General features: G+C 39.4%; 1 protein-coding gene across 4 annotated transcripts in view; it reads right to left on the reverse strand.

Moving 5' to 3' along the window:
* The window catches only part of RELA (RELA proto-oncogene, NF-kB subunit), a 186,164-nt gene extending 177,082 nt beyond the window's left edge, over positions 1–9,082 (reverse strand). For 2 of the 4 annotated variants that reach the window (XM_078660708.1, XM_078660707.1), the window contains exon 1: positions 8,968–9,078. The gene's annotated coding sequence lies outside the window, so the exon portion shown is untranslated. Of the gene's footprint in view, positions 1–8,967 lie in introns of all 4 variants that reach the window. The other 2 variants (XM_078660705.1, XM_078660706.1) reach the window with 2 other exon arrangements.
* Positions 9,083–10,637: the final 1,555 nt, after the last annotated feature.

Raw genomic sequence — 10,637 nt, forward strand, 5'->3', positions numbered from 1 at the left:
TTTGAGGTTATCTTCTGAGATCATGAAACCGTCTGTGCGGAAGAACCAGCTTATTTTGACAAGTTATGATGTGCAACCTTGCCTAGCTAACGTAATTAACCATCGGGACAGATTTGTCCTAACCAGGTTCCGGTTGGATATTTTTCATCACTTAACGACTTTTCCATATACTAATAATTCGGCCTCTGATCTTCCGCTATGCCATGTGACAATGTTTCTAAGCAAAGTACTATGCATATTCTGTTTTTTTTCCTTCTTTTATGCAGAGTTGCAAAATTGTTTTAAAAAAGGAGTTGTTAAAACAACTTGGATTTGTCCAATGTCGCCCACCTTTTACTTATTTGCAAATGCTACTGAGTCTGTACATATGTGTTGTGTTGTCATGATATCTATTGGCTGTGATAAGACATAGGAAGTAGCTGTAGGAATTCTACTGTCTGCTGGGGAGGATTACACTCAGCTTTAATTCATTGTGTTTTTATTTTTTCATTTTAGTGACCTGTTTTTCTATTTTAACAAGATATTTTTAAATTAGAGATGTTATTTTATACAGCTTTTACAATACACAAGGTGTTTTTGAATAAAGCTTACTTTGACTTGATGGAACATTGGTCAAGACCACTTCATTATCACAAGATTTTTTTAAATGGTAGCTAATTTATTGCTGTACGCTAGTATTTAAGACCATTCAAACCACTTACTTGGTTAAATGTATCTCTGATGAAGTGGGCCTGTATGCAGCCTATTAACTCTGACAAGTTAAATTAAAAGATGCCAGAATTAGCTGGCCTTCACGAACATATTAAACAGTTACATACCTCTCACAAATTACAAGCCATTATCTACTAAGAAAGGTAGAAAGATCCATGGTCCCATTTTAGTCTACGTCAGTTATCCTTAGTAGTTCAGACAGTGGGATAAGAGTTTATAAATGTTTTACATTTTTCCCCCAAGGATAAAGAAATTCAAAGGAGGTTATGATCAAATTGTTCAAAATTGCTGTGAAAACCGTTACTAATCTGTTAGATCCTTAGTTAAGAAAATGTTGTAAATTATAATTTGAGACCCATTTCCTCCCAAAGTTGGAGTACTCGGGGTAGCTGCAGTAAGAACTTCTAAAGCATTCACCAACTTGTTTTTGTAAATCATAACGGGGTGCTTGGTCTCGCAGATCATGCCTAAAAGGTAATAGGGGAGGGGCCTTCCTTAAATCCAGAAATATCAGATGCAATAGCATCAGACAGGTCTGCATTGAAATCGCAATCAAGTTCAACTGAGATGAAATGATCCACTGAGTTTATAAAAACATTATTGACATTGCTAATGGGTTTTAGGGTGACAATGTCATTATAAAAATACTAAATTGTATAATAGATGCTTTATTAAAAGCCTGTGTCTGCCGCTCCATGAATTAGAAGGAGCTGCGGGTGCAACATAGAAACTATAACCAACTAAATAATAATGCCCAACTGCCCAAGTTTCATGCAGATAAATTACATCAAATTGTTTGAGAAACGACATCCATTCAAAATGTTGATTTATAGAGTGTAGGCCCACACTATTCCAAGATATAAATTGTCAATTAAAAAGGGTGTTTGAGGATATTTAATAACCACGTTTGTATTTTTACCAACCTTCGCATTATCATTCTTGCTAATATCAAAATTAGCATAAGTGAATCATTGTTGTCAAGCGTTTCTAAGGAGGCACATTTATTTTTGGAGGTAAAAATGGTAAAGAAACCTGCAATGCAGCAGACATTAGAATATTTCAGCACCCATGTGACAGTATGTATGTGTGCACATGTAAGTAAAGAGGGTACGTAAAAAAATTGCCAAGAGGAGCCCTTTTATCCTAATGAGAGCAAATTCCCTGCCACTTCCGCCTGTTTAAAATTTAGAACAATGAGTCGCCGGCCTCTATTTTATGAAATTGCCAAAATAAGACTCATCTAGCTTTGATTACTTTCTCATTATAACAACCACCACAAAGCTGAGAAACCGAGCCAGGGATGTGGAATTCCTATAGCCCGACGCCCAGTACATATTGTTTGGGGTCTAGGGCAACACGTTTTCATGTGTATTTTGTCTTTAGGACAAGCAGGCCCAACCCCGGCAGCACAAACCCTTTGGTTGCCATTTTGCAGTACCACATTATGGAACAGGAAAGGGCACTGTCTGCAGTTATTTTTGTCCATTTGTTAATGCTGTTAAAACTTGTATTTATGGTTCATTAATTGGAAGCCTTTACTACTAGGGTGAGTGCTCTAAGTAAATGTTGTAAGCTCTGACTGCACTACTTACAGTGGCTCCAGTATAAAAATGTGTACACGCGTTTTCAAAGTTTAGCAATATGAGGCTATGTATTATGATCCCAGAATGCTCTCTAATTTGATGCAAATATGTGCAGAAGCTTAAAGCAACATGATTATTCTTAGCTTTCAATATAAAATGTTCATTAAAAAAATGAAAGGAGGAAAAAAAACATTTCTCTAAACTACAGTAACATTTCAGGTACCATTTCTTTTCAGCATCATTTAGTAACGTGTTGATGCATGCTAGTATTTCCCAAAAATATTCATAATGGAAAATCAGTGTAACCAGTTTCAATAAGATTACGGGAAACAAAAATAAACCAGCATTGTCAAAGCCAGTAGGTCTGAAATTGGTGGTCAGCTTTTTCATTTTGTCAATGTGACTCGTTTTCTCGTGGTTTTTGTAAAACCTTATTGGTGTGAGAGCTGCCGGGACCTCACCATTAACACAAACATTGACAAAAGCAAACCTTGTTTTTTGTCGCAAAAAGCTCACTCTCCCACAGTTGTTACGAGCACTGAACAAAATGACTTTGTGTGCCGATATGCTCCTTGTGAAAGAGCAGAATGCTGTCACACTCCGTGAAGCCAGCCGATACAAAGAGAGACAATTTTAACAAACGCAAAAGGTCACAGTCAACGCTAGTCCAAATTAGTGGGCCAATTATTAAAGAAAGTCTCAAAAGTGCACCGATGGTATGTGTCCTTGCGTTAAGTGCAACTATACGGCTTTCGTGAAATCCCAAGTATTTACAGAAATAGGACAAGAAATAGTACTCCTAGAAAATATTTGTGAACTGCATTTTAGCATGAGCAAATGTGCATGTGTAGATTTGCTCATGAGAAAATCTAAGTGCATACAAGTTCACTTTCCCTCCAACCACTTTTATCCCAACTCTGGAAGAAGGTTTACGCCTGCCATTGTCAGGAGTAAATTTACAATATTTATCAGTAAGGGAAAGGATTAGAGAAGAGTTGTTGAAAACCCTTACAACATGCAAGTCTGTATCTTTTCACAGACTCAAAAGGGCAGTCTAACCTTGGAACTTTTGCTTACCACAACCTTCAGCCCCAGTATATAGATCTGCGGAAACGTGGCAACATAAGAGGATTGCAAGTATTCAAACACGACTATGGTATGAACCCTGGCATAATCAGCGAGGCTATATCCGAATTTCCGAGCTCTTTTATAATGAGATTGCTGACATCATTTGTCACCACACTATATGGCACCAAAGGGACAAGTTGATTTTGTTATAGGACAAGCAGATTTATGAAGCAACCTGTCCCATGGACAAGTAGATATTGTATTAAATTAAATTAAATTACACACCCTGCGAGCGCGTTACCTTTCTTTAATTTGTGCATAATTTGCAGACACATCTGACTCAAGGGAAGGAACATGTGCCAGAACAAAATAGGGGGTGACCTCAGGAGGAAGTTGTTAAGGAAAAGTAGCTGCGACTCCAGTAAGTTGCACGAAGACTAACTGAACATTGTGGGCATTACCAGACTAAACAAGATCATGTATGCAAAAAGCACTCTTTAAAGTGGTGTGGGCTGGCAAAATACTTGCGGCAGGTAAAACAAAGCCCTGGCATAACTATGGTTTCAAGTGCTGTAAATATATCAAGAACATTCACAAGCATGCCCTTAATCACAGCCCATAAACTGAATAATGAATTATTAAGTGTAGCAAATGTAGTGGGGTTGCTTCGTAGATTTAGGAAGTTTACCACCACAATACACATCACAGTTCACTGTTGGAGAATATTGCCATGGGTCACAAGATTTCCATAAGCTGTTCATTTTTTTCTTCTGGGGAATGGCAAAATGGGGGGGGGGGAGAGCATTAAACATATCTGAAGATGTGTTATGAATTTAAGCTTCAATCACTAAATGTTTAGTTTTAATACAAGAGCTGGTATTGAATGTAGCAGATTAACATTGTCCCTCAAGCAAATATTGCCAATGTCATTGTTATTTAGTTCAGAGAAGCGTCTTGTGGCGCTCAGTCTCTACTCAGCTGAGACAATTTCATTTTTTAACATGCCCATAGCACTAGTAAAAAAAAAAAGTTGACAACAGAAGAGTTAGGTGAGAGATCCTTTTCAGAGGAAGTTGCAAACTTTCTCTTTTCCATATCTGTTTAAACAAGGACAAGAGAGGGGGCCTGGAGTACAGTCTTCCAGTCACAGCCCAAGAAAATCTCACTCTGTGAGATGTGAGAGCCATTTAGAACGCTATTTAGGTTTCCCCTCCACCGCCTCTTCTCCTCTAACAGGGGTCCAAGTGCAGCCCAAGAGGTGTAGTCTCTCCTTCCCAGGTGTGAAAGAAGAGTTTAAGCAGCTTGGCTTCCTCTGTTGTGATGTGATGGATGTGATTGTGCTTTATAGAGCTGGGGAGGTTCCCTCTTCCTCTTAAGCAAAGAGAGGGCTGTTTAACGGGGTCCAGCGTACATGCCCAAATACTGAAGAACAAAAGAGATTACGCAGTTCCCCAGTAGAGGGGGTGGATGAACCAACGTGGGTGGAGATACAAAGCAGGGGAATCCTCCTTGTCGGAACTAGAGTCCTCACACACTCAGCAAGCTAGGTGTCATGCTTCATCCTATGGACTTGCTCCTCGTTGGGTCGACAGTGCAATACCCGCCGGGCACCCATGAAGGGGCTCTTTAGCGGAGATCTTCTGTTCTGGTGTCGTGGGTGTGAGGGCCCTAGGTGGGAGTGTAGATGTGGGTGAGTGGTTTTTAAAAAAGGTTGGACAGTCCACAAGGAATGCTCCTCTACCATGTCAATCAAATTAATGTAAATATTTCCACCTTAGTAACAAAAAGATTTTTCTTCTGCTCCGAGGATATATATGATCTAAAAGTAATCACTTATTTCATTTTCTTGAAATACTGAGCCCTCTCCATGCGGAAGCAGTACTCGATGTTGCCCACCGATAACACATTTCTAACACCATAAATGATTTTAAATGCAGAGGTTTTTTTTTTGCTGCTTTAAAGATTCAAAGGTATCACGCCATCTTGGTCCTCAAACTTTACACCGTTCCATAACAAATCATTTTCGTCTGTAAAATGCTCCTTACTTTTCATATACAATTTTGCAACACCCAAGGACACACATACTGCTCACCTTTCCCAGAGACCATCTCAAGAGATTCAACCTGCAAGTAATGTTTTGAATGGCAGAGCAGAAATAATATAGTTAAAATATTAAACCACGTGCTGCCCAAACATACATTTCTGCAGTCTTTAAAGTTGAACTCATTCGGTTTCAAAATACTTAACACAGTCCATAATGTGACACTGTGAGCCTTCTGATTTTTGTCACTAATCACTGTGGCATCCTGAAATGCCGCTATTTCTCACTAGCCCGTAACCAGCTGGAATATACATTTTTTTTTTTAAACAAGGATGCAACACTAGCCAACCCAAAAAGCATGCACACATTAAAAAATTTGCAACTGGATGTAATAAACATGGGTAACTTTTTGGATATCTCGCCTAAAACGTACTACAAGTGCTTGGCAAATCAAATGTAATAAGCACTGAAGCCTTTTACAACATAACTATGATGAGATTTGAGAGGAGAGTAACTGTCCACCCATGAGCAAGGATTTAAACGTCTAGATCCCTATGGAGAACCTTAAAAACAAAATGTGGCTTACGAGGTAGGACAGATTGAGTGAATCAGCTACATGACCTTACTTGTTCGAATATGCTTTGGTCACTTAATTCAAGCAATATCTCTCTAATTTTCCAATGATGTGTGATAGACCGGTTCATGCACAGGGGTCGTAGCTGTACTCAAAGAACAGCTTTTAAAAACCTTCAAGTTTACTCATGTAGTTTCTGAACACATAGCTGTCCATTTCCTCCGATTCCCAAACTGGCTAAGTACTACAGTCGCCAACGTTCTCATTTACCAACCACACTAATGGTGTACACTCAGATGACAGATCCGATTCGATTCATAAAACTGCTTGTTGTGGCTACCCAATAACTTCCAAAAACATTTCGTCATTGAACACACTACGCTGAAAAACAACTGCCCAACAGCCCTGTGAACTGTAAGGCATGTGCATACCGACTAAAACGTGCTAGTTGAATCTTTTGTCATATAGGTATTTGGCTAAAATTACTATTTTACAACTTGGAAGTCTAAATTAATCCTCTTTCTCCTCTGTGTACATACAAAATTAAACTAAAAATGAAAAACAAGTTAAATTATATTGACTTGCATATCCACAGAACATTTTTTGCTGTCATCTCATTTTGTAAAACGTCTCATCCATTTCAGTGTTCAGATCTACACGAACCATCCCCCCCTAAACAATCTCATTAACATCATTCCTTCATATTCTTTGAATCCATTTTTGGCTCCTCAATGCATTTTGCTAAAATAGTGGGTGCAACTGGTGCAAATTCTTAACCACCGTACAACCTTTCATGAACTCATCTAATTTTGGTATTCATCAAGATCTGATATTTTAAGAGACTGATTACATGAAACATTCTGAAACTCAGAAGTTGTCACAGTTCTGAAATTTTCCACACACAGGTCAAAGCTTTCAACTGCTGCTTTCCTTTATACATTAAACATATATCTCCCCCAAATAAATATTTCCGTACCATGCCTTTCTTCAACTCACTTGTCTGCTCGGCAATTCTGGCATGTGTTTGAATTTCTTTCGTCTTTCTGACACCCACCAAACATGTCTTAAAAACATTAGCTTCCTCTTAGCTGCAAACTCTACCCAGTATAACTAACACTTCGATCCAAGCTGCACCCCTACCAAGCTACACCAACCTTTTAATGGGTGGTGGATTGAAACTTTGAATAGAATTGATTCCTCGCATTATTCTTCAATGTATTGGAACACTTGTCCTATATAACTGATTAAAAAAAGAAATAGAACTTAACAAAAACATAAGGACAAATTACCCAACTGAACGCGTTTGATGCTCACAAACAAATACCACTTACCTCCACTCTGCAGCTACTGTAGCCACAGAACACATTCCATTTAGAATCACTGAACTGCAGAAAATCTACAATTAAATCCAATTTACTAGCATTGTAGCATGGTTTAAAAAATAGAGGAACTAATTAGCTTTCCTTGCTCAAAGATGTTTGGAAAGTGTTTCTAACTTTTCTTTGACAACGCAGTGTGATCTGGAAGTTGTATTGCGTTTCTTCAAGTAAATCATCAGGACTGACTATATAACGAATTGAAAAGAATTGTAGAACAGACGGTGTCCCGCATGATGCTTCGTTAGCAACACGTTTACTTTTAGTTATTTTAACTCACGAGAGCACCTAATGTTAAGTGGGTCAAAACAAAATCAACCTGATTGAGAGGAAAAAATGGGATAGATGAACTGCATAGAAAGAGCAGGTTTTTAGCAAGTTAAAATAATTTGGTATAAGAGGAAAAATGCAAAGCAACGACACTACTCATTTCAAGGCCAGTAACTTTCCCACAAGAGTAGCAAATAAGACTGGGTGCTATTTAACGATGAGTACTATTCAACGTGTTTTGAGTTTTATCCATTTTTTCCCTCATCCGTGTACCACCAGCATTTAATATGTCCAATCTTTACGAAAAGGAGCACAGAATAATTTGAAACGAAATTGCCCAAGAGAACACAAGCTGGCTGCATTGGCAGACAGAGATTAAAAACAAAACGTTGTCCAAGTTTCCCTGTTTTCAACTTAGACACTGCACCACAAGTAGGGCGATTGACAGGGAGCTGTCCAAGTAATGTACCGGTAAAAGGGTCTAGTGTATTAGAAGGCGTGTCCAGTTTGTTTTACGCTGTATTTATCACCAGCATGTTTTGGTATACTGTGAAGCCTGGATTAGATGTCACCTCTCATAGTTCCACAGATAAACCCTACCCACTGATGCTGCATGTTCCCTTATGGACGTTCTATCCAGGTTTTTGAGCACCAGTATGAGAGGTCATAATGCTTACAGATAAGGGAATGAAGGCGGCACGACATTGGAAAGCATTTTCTTTAGGTCCAAGAACATGAGGTTACTAGCCAGTGTTAGTGGTGGACGCTGTTCTTTACGAATGGCGTATAAAAGCCTATGGTACAATTCACTACAATGCAAACATCACAGTGCTCGCTTTGGATTCTTTTCTCTCTAAAAGTAGTGGTTGTTTGAAATCAATGCTAACTCCACGGTGTGTTGGGGCCGGTTGCAGCTACACTGTGACCATTATTTGGCACTCGATAAACTCAAAGTGTGGCCTGGTCAGAAATGTAAGGTGATTAGTTGTCTGACTAAGAGAAAGGAAGTTCGAAATGATTACACGTATATGCTGATCAGGTTATAAACCCAACACCAAAGCGGCCAGAATAAATTGACATTTGACTATGACTCCTCGCCTGTAGGTTCTTGAAAAGTAATGTGAAGGTGGTCACTTTACTATATAAAGGCCAATTGTTGGCCCCGAAGATTTTTCTTCTGTGTACACAATTGCTGCCATACCACTCCCCGAAAGTTTGTTACTATCCTTAGTCCCACCCTACCCCACTCCAGGGACTGGCTCAGCTCCTCCTCCGTAATCGTATTACTGTCCCCAAGACTCACCCACCCACACAGCATGTCTATTTCACAGGCCAGCTACTTACAGGGACAATTCGCAACTTCAGCCTAAAGGCCGTTGTCCATAGCAGATCTTTTCACGGATAAATGTTGTCCCCAAGTGTAGCACTTCCGGGTCGAACAGCAACCACTCCCACTTCTGAAGTCGTCTGGGAGTAGGAGGCAGTGCTAATGTGTAAAGGGGTCTATGATTGGCGCATTTTAGCCTACTCGGCCAATCCTAAGCGTCACACAACATTCGGAAATTTTGATTGGCTCCAGAATCAAATATGCCTGTGTCCGAACTCCGAACCCTCCTCCGACTGTCGGAGGGTGCCACCCCAGTGTTGACTGATGTTTTGTTGTCTGGGGTGTTATTTTTTTTATTTTTTTAAGTGTTTTTATAGCGCGAACAGTACCCGAAGGTATCAGAGCGCTATACAGTAGAACTAGTTACATTGCATAAGGACTTAAGAGTACATGAATAGCATAACAGATACAAACACAAACTGTAAAATCACATAAGAATGGTAGTAAATACGTAAGTCTACTACAGATACTAGTGGTTAGAGTGACATATATACAAGGTTCAATTTCAATCGATTACATTTTAAGAAGAGCTGAAGCGATTAGGATTGGAAAATTATATATTACATATTACATTTTTACAGAGCATGATCTTGCCATTGCTGATGCTGGGGTTCTTAAAATGTTATTTCAGCCAGGCCTTCATAATGCTGTTGCACTCATGGGCAGTGATCTTGGGCCTGGAGGGATCCCCACCTGGTGATGGCTGTAGGGTTAGAAGGCAGGGTGGTGGTGGGCGGAGGCAGCATGCTGTATTACAGGGCTGTTCTTATTCTAGCATCACTGTTAGTAATGGCACGGATGGGCGGTAATCTCCTGTGTCAGCCCAGTCAGGCAGAACTAGCGTATCCAGCTAGGCTTAGTTGTCTGCAGTGCTGGATTATGCTTCTCTTTCTTTATTTTTAATTTTTTTATTTATTTTCTGCATTTTTATATAGCGCAGACTTTACTCGAAGGTGTCAGAGCGCTTCACAATAGGAACACTAATGATACATGAGGAGAAAATTACAAGTGAGCATGTTACAAAAACAAACGTTATGTTACATGAGGCAATAGTGAAAATTGTGCATGTATCAAGAGCAAACAAAATACAAGAGGTAGCAAACGGTACGTTACAAGAGGAAAAAGAGACGTGTGCATGTTACAAAATTGTACAAAGTACAAGTAGAGGTATAATACTGCAATAAAAGGCAGACACTCAAAACACAAGAACAAACGTTACGTAACATGAGGCAATGGTGGCAATTGTGCATGTATCAAAAACAAACAAAATACAAGAGGTAGCAAACAATACGTTACAAGAGGAAAAGTGACGTGTGCATGTTACAAAAGAGTACAAAATACAGGTAGAAGTATAATCCTGCAATAAATGGCAAACACTCAAACCACACGAACACACTGGAAAGGCACTTCTATAGTCACGGAGAATAGAATTTCCTATAATGGAAGGACTTCCTTCAGATAATAGAGAGGGCGTGAATTACATCTGGAAGTGCCTTTGTAGGAGGAGAACTTTGAGGTCAGTTTTGAAGGCCTGGGAAGAGGTGGTGGTCCGGAGCTGAGGCGGAAGTGAGTTCCAGATTCTCACCGCGTTGCTTGAAAAGGATTGGGCCATCGACCTTTCCTTCTT

This window comes from Lissotriton helveticus, chromosome 9, assembly GCF_964261635.1.
Source record: "Lissotriton helveticus chromosome 9, aLisHel1.1, whole genome shotgun sequence".
In the NCBI taxonomy this organism is placed as follows: Eukaryota; Metazoa; Chordata; class Amphibia; order Caudata; family Salamandridae; genus Lissotriton; species Lissotriton helveticus.